This window comes from Patella vulgata, chromosome 4 (genome assembly GCF_932274485.2).
Source record: "Patella vulgata chromosome 4, xgPatVulg1.2, whole genome shotgun sequence".
Classification (NCBI taxonomy): Eukaryota; Metazoa; Mollusca; class Gastropoda; family Patellidae; genus Patella; species Patella vulgata.
The window spans coordinates 61,798,246-61,811,499 of NC_065882.2; the positions used below are offsets into that span (position 1 = coordinate 61,798,246).

Genomic DNA, 13,254 nt, shown 5'->3' on the forward strand with positions numbered 1-13,254 from the left:
TGATTCTCTCGTATTACCATGTTTGTGATTGTTGTTTATCGTTCACTGTAATAAATCATGTTATTAATTGTACATTGACGTTTTCTATAATTTCTGCTGCCGGGGCGTATTTCATGAATAGGTTATTTCTGGCCTTGTTTTAAGTGACGTAACAGTTGTAGGATATGTTTTTATTTGTTCATTACAAAATGAATTCTAATTCGTGTTTTTAATTTCGAATATTATGGAATATAGTGAGTTACAAACTTATCTCCTTTAAGTTGGGAGAAATGGGGTTTAACGTGCACTCGACAAAAACAAGGCCATTTCGGAACTAACATATGGTTCAATTTTATTTCAATAATTCGCTTGCGCGTAGGGGGTCTTCAGCAGTGTGGGGGGGGGGGGGGGCGGAGGACCAGGAGAAAACCCACGAGATTGGACAGGCGACTCTACTCCTTATCATGTACAACTGGGGAATCGAAACCACGCCAGTTGACTCAATGACAGACCTAATGATACAGCACGCACGTGCTAACCATTTGCCCCCCCCCCTCTATTAAATGGACTTTGACTATCACATTCACTTAAAAAGGCATTATTCAAGAGCTACATAGGCCTATTGCATGTCTGTCTTTGGGCCTTAAATGTTATATAGATTATTGATTAGCCATTTATTAACATGACAAAACCATAATCAACTATCGATGCCATCGGATGGTTCCGATTCTAAGTAGATTAGAACGGTTCGCCCATTTTAATGATTTAATTTAAGAATGGAAAAGCGAGCCTAAATCTGACTCACCAGCACCATGGTTACGATAATAAACAATCAATACACACGTCTTATCAAAACTACAAATATTGATAACTTCGTCGCTCAAAATAAAGTAATTTGAATGAAATTTTCAATATATTCATTTTGCATTATACAACCTCCGAACAGTTATCGATTTTTTTAACTCAATAACAAGTAAACAAATATTAACGAGACTTGGAATGTCTACCTCAAGTTTGAACGCTGATACCATCTGCACATATTGACTATCTAATTCACGAATCTAACATTCCATTCTTAAAAACACTTGTATAGATATACTATTCAAAAAAAGTAGGGGATATTTGATTTTTAAGTGTTATTAAAGTCACCTAATGAAACTGACGAAGAAACAAATGACAAAATGAAATGAAGTTCACATTCATTGATTTATTCCAAATGATCGTTAGACTAAGTAAGGCACAGACTGACCATTATAAGGGTAAAATGATACCCGGGGTCAAACAGCAAAGTTACCACAGCATCACAACCAAGTCAGTAACGGGTAAATCCTCCTCTGTTTGCCAAACAAGCATTGATCCGACGTGGCATACTCCTAATGAGACGTCTAAGGTCATTTTGGTCCAGATTGTCCCATTCCTGTTGCAACGCAGCAGCAAGTTCTTGGACATTGGCAGGACGTTGTTGACGTTGACGTAACCTCTGTCCAAGCATGTCCCAGACATGCTCGATGGGGGAGAGGTCGGGACTCAGTGCTGGCCAAGGTAATGTGGTGATGTTCTGTTGTTGGAGGTAACCTGTAACGATCCTGGCCCTGTGACATCTTGCGTTGTCATCCTGGAAGATGAAACGGCGGCCATGACGTCGTGCGAACGGCACAACATGGACTGCCAAGATGTTGTCCCGGTAGTACTGGCCTGTAACACGCCCTGCAACAACATGTAAAGCCGTTCTTCCAGCAACAGTGATGCCTCCCCACACCATAACAGAACCACCCCCAAATCGATCATGTCTGATGACGTTAACGTCTTGGAAGCGCTCGTTTCGACGACGCCACACCCTCCTACGTCTGTCCAACAAATCAACAGTGAACCTTGACTCATCTGAAAACATCACATTGCTCCAGCGTCGATTATCCCAGTGTTGACGATCCCTACACCAACGACGTCTTGCCTGAATGTGATGATCTCTCAAACAAGGGATCACGCGAGGACGTCGGGCGCGAAGGTGACCCCTATGCAGTCGATTCCGAATCGTCTGGCCACTCACTCTCACACCAGTGTCTGTTTGAAGACGAGCGCTGATCTGATTTGCTGTGATGACACGATTTCTCAAGGCCAAGGTACGGATAAATCGATCCTGGGCTTGAGTTGTCGCCCTTGGTCGACCTGAGCGTGGTCTGTCCTGTACAGATTGTGTATCACGGTATCTGGACCATAGCCTGCTTATGACAGACTGAGAAACATTCATCGTCCGCGCCACAACCGCCTGTGTTGTGCCGATTTGTAGCATGCCAAGGGCACGTAACCTTTCATTTTGGGTAAGCCGACGCATATCAAAATTTGTTTTCTGGTCACTAAAACAATTAAACTGATGTTTCCACCCTGGAATTCAATGCCACAATGACTGTAACATTCAAAGTCAGAGTCGTGCAAATCTTGGGTTGGACCCCCATGATGATCCCAAGCATCACCTGCATTCCATGCGGTAGCTATTGGAGCGTTTGGGCGTCACATGTAACTGGAAATGTTTCTTCTGTTAGGTTCTATAGTGACTTTTTTCGTAGTCATTTGCATATTTTAGTATTATGCCCCCAAAATCAAATATCCCCTACTTTTTTTGAATAGTATATATAAATTGGCATGTACAAGAATTGGGGTGCACGTAAAAGAATTGGCGTGCGCGTAAAAGAACCCTCGGCAGTAGGGCAAAATTTCCCCTTAGCACACTGTATGGCGTATCATTATCCCAGTCGGATCAGAGCAGTAGGACGTTAAATCCCATTTCCTTTCATTCCAAATTTGCACGATTAGCCATCTAAGGGCTAAAATACGAATCAGAACCATATAAAAGTGATGACCTATCTGTTCGACGCTTTTCATTTTCAGTACTATTGGAGGGGTTGTGTAATTCTAACTCGTTCTTCTTTTTATTTCAGATGATGAATTCGAATAAAACGTTAAAGTCAGATCCTGGTGTGGCAGAATTCGACCTGAGTTCGTATGCCAACAGTTCTCATGAGCGCGGATTTATCAATAGTGCTAAAGTTGGAATCTCAATCTGTGTGTGGAACATTGCTGTTAATCTTCTCTTAATCTTCTTCATTCTATGTTTTCGTAGAACTCGGAGACAATTTGTCATGATTCAGATTACTAACATTGCCGTGATAGATCTCTTAACAAGTGCATTGGTGAATACACTGACTATTTATTATGAATTTGAACAGTGGAAGCTAGGACAAACGATGTGCGAAGCCTGGTTAATCCTGGATGTGATGTTACCTTTTGCAGCCTTTCTGGGAATCATGTTGCTTTATTTTGACAGATTGATATTCGCCATGAGGCCATCATTCTATTACAGATTATTTAATCAACTACCACATCGCTGCATCTATCTGGCAATTCCTTGGGTTTTGAGTTCTATTATTATAGTTCCAATATGGTTATTTTGTGAAGTAAACACCATTAGGCTACATTTTATGTGCATTTACGCTTTAACGGAAAGCGCCATGGTGGCTTCGTGGGTTATCGCCCTGTTTTTGCCTTGTATGGGATTAATTATGTTAACTGTTTTAGTGCTAGTAACCGTTGTTAATCAAATGCCGACCAATCTCAACGAATTCAGCAGCGTAACCTTCGAAGAGCATCGCCTTAGCCAGCGTGCTCAGAGAGAGCGACATTACAGCATTGTTCTTGCTTTGTGCATTGTAAGTTTTTGTGCCCTTGTGATGCAGTTACCATCTGGTACCATCATCTTGCCGAAAAATTTGAGCTGGCTGAGATCGGCAACACCCGGTGTGCGACCAATCATTTGGTTCTTGTTTACAGAGATAAAATTCTCGTGCTGTTGCTGTGTACACGCAGAATCAGATTCTACGGCACCAGAAGCAGTGCCAATGACGTCATACACTCATCAAGAGGCGTTAACGTCTGTTAGTAATGCTAACGGAAGTACCATTGTTACATGACTGGATGAAAACGATCATGAAGATACTAAAAAAAATGGTGCTGATAAATTTATTTCATTGACGTTAGTTTAGAATACAAAACTTATAAAATGTGTATCCAAGGCAGTTAGTTTTATGGTTGTCCTGACCGAAAAGTTTGCGAAAATGTTCACGTTCAAAGACAGGGAAACTGATAAAATCAGACGTCCCACTAACCTTTATACTAGAAGTCATATTGAGACAATCATACCGTTATATACTACAAGCACATGCGCTGTGCTCGGAGAGAATATCTGCGGGACAGTGTCATTTCCCCCTGGTCGTCTTCGAATTCAACTTTCTAAGTTTATGTTACGTGCATGTGTATTGGTGAATTGCAGTGGATAGGCAATTCGTTGGTGACTGTTAAAGGGGGTACGAGATACTTAGTTGTAGTTCTTTGCATCGTACTATGAAATGACAAATGAAAATCGAATAATAATTTTTAATTAACGTTTTGTGAGAAATATTCTCACTTAGTTCAGTGGTTCCCAACCTTATCTTGGTTGCGACCCCATTCCAGAAACCAGCATCTGATCGCGACCCCTCGAAGAACAAATTCACCTTTTACTATGAAACATCATCATTGTTTACTTTTATTATCGTTTCACTTTTGACAACTTATTGTTTACATTTTTCCACTTTTATAAAAATTGAGGAAAGACGATTAGCAATGTTGCAAGAGGTATATAGATCAGAGAGGCATATGCTTTTCATGAAAATCATGACATTTTTTTAAAAAGGTTTCAGAGAAGTCCGTCACGACCCCACGAAAAGTGCTGTCGCGACCTAAAGGATGGGAACCCACGACTTAGTGCAAATGTGGTAGCAAACTTTGATGCAATTTTCTCTTTTTTTTTTTGGTACTTTTAAAATTCTGGGAACCACTTTACGCCAACAGTAAGAATTTTAATGCTGCATTCAAGGCTTGAGATTTGCGGCTAGAGATATAATTTGGAGAAACCAAAAGTATTTTATCTGATCATGTGGGTCAAAGGCCCTATATACATTTATAAAGGCCCTATATACATTTAGGTGTTTCGTAGAATTTGTAATTAATGTTGTTTTTAATTGTTTCAATGTGTCTTTTCAACTTGTCACTGTGTGTTTAAATGAAATAAATAACAGGAACAATTGTTGTTTTTCCTTGTTACTTGTTTCAAAAACTTCATTATTAATTTTACGTTGCTATTTTCTATTTTCTTTCTCTCTCGAATTGCCGATTATTGTTTTAAGAATACAGAGAGGCGTTGAGTCAACTGGCGGGGTTTCGATTCCCCGGATGTACGTGACAAGGTGTAGGGTCGCCTGTCCAACCTCGTGGGTTTTCTCCGGGTCCTCTGGTTTCCTCCCACTGCTAAAGACCCCTACGCGCAAGCAAATTATTGAAATAAAAAAAAAAAACATATGTTAGTCCGAAATGACCTAGTTTGTGTCGAGTGGACGTTAAACCCCATTTCTCTTTCTATCTCATAGCCCGAAACCTTTGGATAAACTTGGCAACTTGTTGGTTGATGACCAGTACAGAGAGTCATAACTATTGGACAATATTTATGTTATTTATTTAAAAATAAATTGAGGGATGACGTGCGATTTGTCACGCGGATTTCTTCGCTGACATAATTTTAGTTACTGGTACATATTTATAGAAAAACTAAATGCACTTCGTTCTTTTACCAGTCAAGCGGTGTGTCATGAACAACTACTCATCGATCTTTCTAACTTTTAGACGTCATACTCATACGCTTTCGCTAATAGATGTTATTACTACCCAACGATCTTCCTATCTTTAGAAAATAATTCGGTGAAAGATCTAGGATTCAGTTTTAATTTTAGCACCACGACCCAATAAATACTGAAGTCCTATGTTCCATAGAGTTGGGGTCACTCTACTATGTTTAAATTCATTCTTTATTTTATCTAAAAATCAATATTAAGTTAAGACAGGAAGCTTAGTGTCTGTGGATCTAAACCAAGACTATACCATGCAAGGAACCGAAAGCTTTTAGATCCGAGAATTTAATTAATATTTCCAATGCCCTGGTATCCTTGAGCAATAGCATAAATAACGTTCCCGAGACATCCGTAAATCAGACAAGTTTGAACGCCACGGTTATGATATATTTAAAAAAATAATCTTAACTGTATGTGATAAAATAGTGAACTTGTTCAATGTTTGATATCTAAGTATTGCTATTATTATATATGTTGTTAATCTGTTGTAATATATATTTTGTACATTCTTATATAGAGAATCTCCTACGAATCTTTTTTGATATAGAAAAAGACGAGTAGGAGATTTTATTTATCCCCCAATCCTTTGTTACATGCACAAATAAATAAATATAATTCTTTGCTATAGATTTAACTTTTACTGAACATGATTGCATTACGGCGTAGTGATGCATCATTTTTTGACAGCAAATCAACCAGTGTTTCCACCAAAAATGAACTGTTCTTTGAAAATAAAAAAAGTAGTTTGTTTTTAACAGATTATGAAATTTATCACACAAGCGATATCTACTGTAGAATGTATTATTGGGTGATAAATTTTATTATCTATGTGCATCTTATACTAATATTTTTTAAAAACTATTCACCTCAGAACCGAGGAGTGTTTAAAAAGTCAGGACGTCGTGGACCAGCAGGTGGTTGTAGCAAGACATGAAAGCTATATAAAGAAACAAATTATAATGATAAACTACTCTACATTTACGGGATCACTCAATTGACACATTCTATTTGTCTAATGATACACGCGTGTAACTTATGTGATGTGTACAGAAATTGTGCCATTAATTTCGGTGGTTTTATAACCAATTTGTCTTCTACACTGACTTGTTCTGTACTGACCCGTCATTTATTACCAAATTGACAGAAAGGTTTAAATGGTCTCGGTATATGAGTTTTGCTTTTGCATAGGATGACTCGGCAAACCTCAGTAGATTCCAGTACCAAACATCTAGCCTCGGCTGTATGACGAAGTCCGCCATTGGAACTACTTTCAAGTTCCCGGATTACCAACGGCGTTGCCCATGACGACGCCTTTGAAGAATGTTTTATCATACAAATATTTCAAAGTCTGCAGCTATTTTTCTTTCAGGTTTATCCGATTTTCTTCAAACAAGGACAACTTTGCACTGAAAATTCTACACACTTCTTTTTAAAAGCGGCAAGTTTCCCTAATAAGTAAACCGGTGCTGCATCGCAATTGTATAGGCGTAGGTACATATCACTTACCGTCATACAGCCAAGGCTAGATGTAGAGTAACGGAATCTGCCGAGGTTTGCCGAGTGAGCATAGGATAATACTTGAAATAAAATTAATCTGACATGGCTAATTAAGCAGTGCACGTACGAAATTTTAAGTATTTTATTTTTTATAGATTTGTCATGTGTGTGAGACTGTACCAACCTTTTGTATAATTGTACGTGCCTAAATGATATAAATGGATTTTAAACCATTTTGGAGATTGTGTGATTTTATTCCGTGGAACTGGTAATACGAATCAAAAATAAAAGATAGTCCTTAACCACAAGATAGGGAACGATCTAGTCAGATTTAATACCAGGATTTAAACCCGTCAATTGTTCGAGGAAAATCTCATTATCGTAGTCACTATTTGCCTTGAGTCGAATTACAGTAACCGGCAAGGTGGCAAGGAACTTACATATCATGATATTCTGGATTTGAATCCAGCTTTTGAGTGACAGGATCAATAGACCGTTAAATCGAAACTGCCACAAGGACACAGCTCGCGACAGGATGATTTATCAATAACCTATCTGACAAAAGCGATTATACCAGTTGTATTGTACAACTTTTACAGCAATAATCGAATATTTCCGACCCGGCATTATGTCATCCCGTCTTTGCATAAATTTTGTTTAATGAAGGATGACATGTAAGAAAGTTAATCTATGAAAACTCGTAAGTTTACAAAGAATTAAAACATAGTTCAAATTGATATATCGCACAGTCGGAGCAGAAAAGTAGGTGTCACACTATCTTAGTGATAACAGAGATCAGTTTGGTAAATATATGATTTATTTACACCAGGTATATAAAACAGCTACAGTTACATACATACAACAATACAGGAACTTAAACTAATATACAGGAACACCTATATTAAATCCACCATTCTGCCCCTCTGCCAAGGCAGCGGCTGAACTCGGGTGAGTCCATACGCCGGTCTCTCCGTCTCCGCTCGTCTCTAATCGTCTTTAGTTGTCTGCCTGACTGTCAGCAAACTCCTGCTAATAGCGTACGACAATTAGGGAAAATGGTTAAGAGTGATCATCATATTATACTATTCAAAAAAAGTAGGGGATATTTGATTTTTAAGTGTTATTAAAGTCACCTAATGAAACTGACGAAGAAACAAATGACAAAATGAAATGAAGTTCACATTCATCGATTTATTCCAAATGATCGTTAGACTAAGTAAGGCACAGACTGGCCATTATAAGGGTAAAATGATACCCGGGGTCAAACAGCAAAGTTACCACAGCATCACAACCAAGTCAGTAACGGGTAAATCCTCCTCTGTTTGCCAAACAAGCATTGATCCGACGTGGCATACTCCTAATGAGAAGTCTAAGGTCATTTTGGTCCAGATTGTCCCATTCCTGTTGCAACGCAGCAGCAAGTTCTTGGACATTGGCAGGACGTTGTTGACGTTGACGTAACCTCTGTCCAAGCATGTCCCAGACATGCTCGATGGGGGAGAGGTCGGGACTCAGTGCTGGCCAAGGTAATGTGGTGATGTTCTGTTGTTGGAGGTAACCTGTAACGATCCTGGCCCTGTGACATCTTGCGTTGTCATCCTGGAAGATGAAACGGCGGCCATGATGTCGTGCGAAGGGCACAACATGGACTGCCAAGATGTTGTCCCGGTAGTACTGGCCTGTAACACGCCCTGCAACAACATGTAAAGCCGTTCTTCCAGCAACAGTGATGCCTCCCCACACCATAACAGAACCACCCCCAAATCGATCATGTCTGATGACGTTAACGTCTTGGAAGCGCTCGTTTCGACGACGCCACACCCTCCTACGTCTGTCCAAAAAATCAACAGTGAACCTTGACTCATCTGAAAACATCACATTGCTCCAGCGTCGATTATCTTAGTGTTGACGATCCCTACACCAACGACGTCTTGCCTGAATGTGATGATCTCTCAAACAAGGGATCACGCGAGGACGTCGGGCGCGAAGGTGACCCCTATGCAGTCGATTCCGAATCGTCTGGCCACTCACTCTCACACCAGTGTCTGTTTGAAGACGAGCGCTGATCTGATTTGCTGTGATGACACGATTTCTCAAGGCCAAGGTACGGATAAATCGATCCTGGGCTTGAGTTGTCGCCCTTGGTCGACCTGAGCGTGGTCTGTCCTGTACAGATTGTGTATCACGGTATCTGGACCATAGCCTGCTTATGACAGACTGAGAAACATTCATCGTCCGCGCCACAACCGCCTGTGTTGTGCCGATCTGTAGCATGCCAAGGGCACGTAACCTTTCATTTTGGGTAAGCCGACGCATATCAAAATTTGTTTTCTGGTCACTAAAACAATTAAACTGATGTTTCCACCCTGGAATTCAATGCCACAATGACTGTAACATTCAAAGTCAGAGTCGTGCAAATCTTGGGTTGGACCCCCATGATGATCCCAAGCATCACCTGCATTCCATGCGGTAGCTATTGGTGCGTTTGGGCGTCACATGTAACTGGAAATGTTTCTTCTGTTAGGTTCTATAGTGACTTTTTTCGTAGTCATTTGCATATTTTAGTATTATGCCCCCAACATCAAATATTCCCTACTTTTTTTGAATAGTAAATTAGGCGGACCTCCACTGACGCTCAGTTACACTAAGGTACCGCTCTTGTTTCTGACCAGCTCCACCTATTGTTGGGAAATTTAAGGAAAATGTGCACATTGTGTTTAATTTTAATCCACACAAATTTAATGCGCAACACGCACAATTCTGTTTTCTGGCAAGTTAGCATAAATACCCGATATGTGTTATTTCTGAGCACGCGTAATGATACAAGATATAATTTGTGGTTTATAGAGCTAATTGCTTATGACGCAAAAAATCTTAAAATAATTATCAAACCGCATAAAACCATCTCCAAATTCTTGCCTATCTGCACTCACCATTTCAGTCTGTAATTCCGGAAAGGCAAAACATTACCCGAAAGAACATAATTTTCGGGGTCCTTTATTATTAAAGTATTTCCGCTCTACTCTGTAAATGTAGTGTTTGGGCCTTAAAAGTATTTAAAAATTATTTAGTATCTACGTACGACTCAAAACCATTAATTAACAAATTAACGACGGTGGGGTAACTGTCATTTTATAAACACCGGTATGTGTCGGTGCTGTTATAGCCACACTTCAATTATTCAGCAATGCAGAATACGCGGAAAAAAGCAGCAGCTGTGTGAAGACAATTTTAGAACTTGCTTATAATTTGTCTGTTTATAATTATATGACGCCATTTTAATATAAAAAGTTTTGCACTTTCGGTTCAGCATGGTTAAAGGAGCTAAAAACGTGTAGAACGGACTTAGCCGGCGTAAACGATGCCGTTCAACTTGAACGAATATAATTGATCAGAAATTACAATATTTTTTTCAAAAATTGAATATAAATCACTTTAAAAACATTCTTTTAATATTAATATGTGCTTTTAGAACCATTTTCATCTATTTCAAGGTTCCGAAAATAGAACCCTTAGCTACGAGCTAAAACGATTGGGTGCCTTTGGTTTCGCGTGGCAAACTTAATTTCATTAATAATGCATGTAAAATCTTAAAAATCTGTTAATTTGATACTGATAGAGCTAATTAAACATACCCGGTCTAATGTAGATAAGAAACCTCATCTCTCAACCCTCCGTGTTTCGACATAAGAGATGGTACTCTTATAGTTTTACCTGGCAAACCCCCAATGCGATCACATTGGGACTCAAACAGCAAAACTGTTAATTTTTTCATCAAAACAACGATTAATTATTGTTATTTATAACTTCTTTGCCACATCCAACTACAATTAAGCATATAATCCTACCGGACACGGATACAAATCATCTCTATAAAATTGAAGCGTAAAACGTTGGCTTTTCCCGACATTTTAAAATGGAATGGGTTTGACGTCTTAACGACATGAAGACGGGGCTAAAACCTAACAAAACTGGGTTCAACCTCCTTTTTTGTTCCACCCGGGCTAATGCGGTGTGCTACAAGGGAAAATTTGGCCGAACAGTGTTGCTACGGCCTACTCTTTTACCTGCAAGCCAAAGTGTACACAAATCTTCGGGTTTTTTTTCGTCCCACCGAATACCTGACGTTGTTCCTTGTCCGGGCCCCCTCCTTGTACCACTGACAAGTGAAAACCACCCCGGAAAATTCAAAGGAACTTTCTGGGCCAACACTGGGACCTCCAGGTTACCGATCAGCTCCACTTCAATACTAGATGATTAATAAAATCTAAAGAATCTGCAACTGATTGACTTTTCATTGAATTGTTAATCGGTAGTTTGATTTTCTTTTGCCATATTATACCCAACTGGATTATTTAGTTCATTTAGAAATTTAGCATACAAGATACAAATTGAAATACCCACCAAGAAATAGACCCTTGTTTAATGTAACAAAAAATAAAACCCAACACTTATTATATTCAATGTAATAAAACAAATCTATTTTTTTCTGAACGGACGAAAACAACAATGTGTAACAGGTATACATAACAATATATATTTTATAAACCGTTTAACACATAACATTACAATCCATTATAGAATACATGTATAATAAATGCCTATTTAAACTTATCTAAATATACAATAAATAATCTAGGCAAGTTCCATAATACTTTTATTCATTCAGTCTATCTAATTTTTTATTAATATCATTTAATATAATATCTATTCGTGTAGGGAACAACCTGTTAATTATAGTCTATAAATGATACTGTATTAAACAGTCCAAGATAATAAAAAGTTAGTAATTTGTCTTGAATCAATAACCAATTATATAGTTCTAAATTCAAAATAAAAGGCCTTCTATGCCAGATCGTGCACATATTATCTCAAATATACTAGTCTGAGACCCAAAGTAAACGCACCGCCGATTAAACTGAAAGTGCCGAGGAGAGAGAGAAATATGGTTAAACGTCCACTCAACAACACAAACTAGGTAATTTCGAAACATTATTGCACAATTTTACTTCAATAATTCATATTGTCACAGGTATTAAGCTGTGGATGGAAATCCACGAAGTTTGGCAGGTAACCCTATTCCTTGCCAGAACAAACCACAGCATTAGACTCATCGCCAGACCCTATGAGGACTGGTGTGTGGTGTGTTAACACCATCATAAAAACATTCTTACATGTTATCATCGAAATCAGATATTACATTAAGAATTGCAAGATTAATGTATATCTCACAAACAAGAATTACAATCATCCATTCATAAAAGTGGTGCGTTTTCATTGCATCTCAGTATATTTTAATGTAAAAACTGTTATTACAGTAAGAACATCCTAGTATAATAAAACCTTCACGAGCCGTCTCGTACGAAAAAGATGGCACAATTATTATTACTTTATGTATATGAAATCAACAGAAATGGCTGTAAGTTAAGTTTGATCGAGGAAGTTGATTCTATCATGTTGTGGTTTTATGAATAAGTCAATCATATTCTTAGACGTGAAATACTGATATGTTTGTTAGGATTGTTTAAATTTCAACAAGATGACAAGTCATTTCCATCCCACGCCCTTGAACTTGTTTGGAAGGCATAAGGAAAAACAACTTCTTGGAGTATCAATGGGACTAGTCAAAAGATGCATACTCTTATTACAGTACCTCGGCAATGTACGGTCGCTAATCCCTGTAAAGCTTGTGCAACAACATGTGCCTACCTCAATCAGCTGCTGTGTGTTAAACATTAAGCTAATAAATCAGAAAATAAAATACCATAATGTTCGGCAGGGATAATTAGGAGGTATTAATACCTTATCAAGAAAATTAATATATATCTATTTTCTATGGCTTGTATCTCAATTATTATATCTAGAGTTCTAAATTAGTATGATTCATTTTCCTTCTAACAGAAACTGGTGTACGAAAAGGATAGAATGAAAAGAGTGACACACAATTGTGAGCAGATTGTAATATGAAATTGTTAGTTGTAAAAGTTAAATAAAATATGATATATTAATGACCATCAAGGTAATGTCTAACAAATGCCCCCCCCCCCCCCAACACCTCCCC

General features: G+C 38.4%; 1 protein-coding gene across 1 annotated transcript in view; it reads left to right on the top strand.

Moving 5' to 3' along the window:
* LOC130012394 (5-hydroxytryptamine receptor 1B-like) overlaps positions 1-7,398 on the top strand; it is a 99,752-nt gene extending 92,354 nt beyond the window's left edge. Inside the window, exon 5 of the mRNA XM_056100230.1 lies at positions 7,248-7,398. The gene's annotated coding sequence lies outside the window, so the exon portion shown is untranslated. The remainder of the gene's footprint in view (positions 1-7,247) is intronic.
* The last annotated feature ends 5,856 nt before the right edge of the window (positions 7,399-13,254 follow it).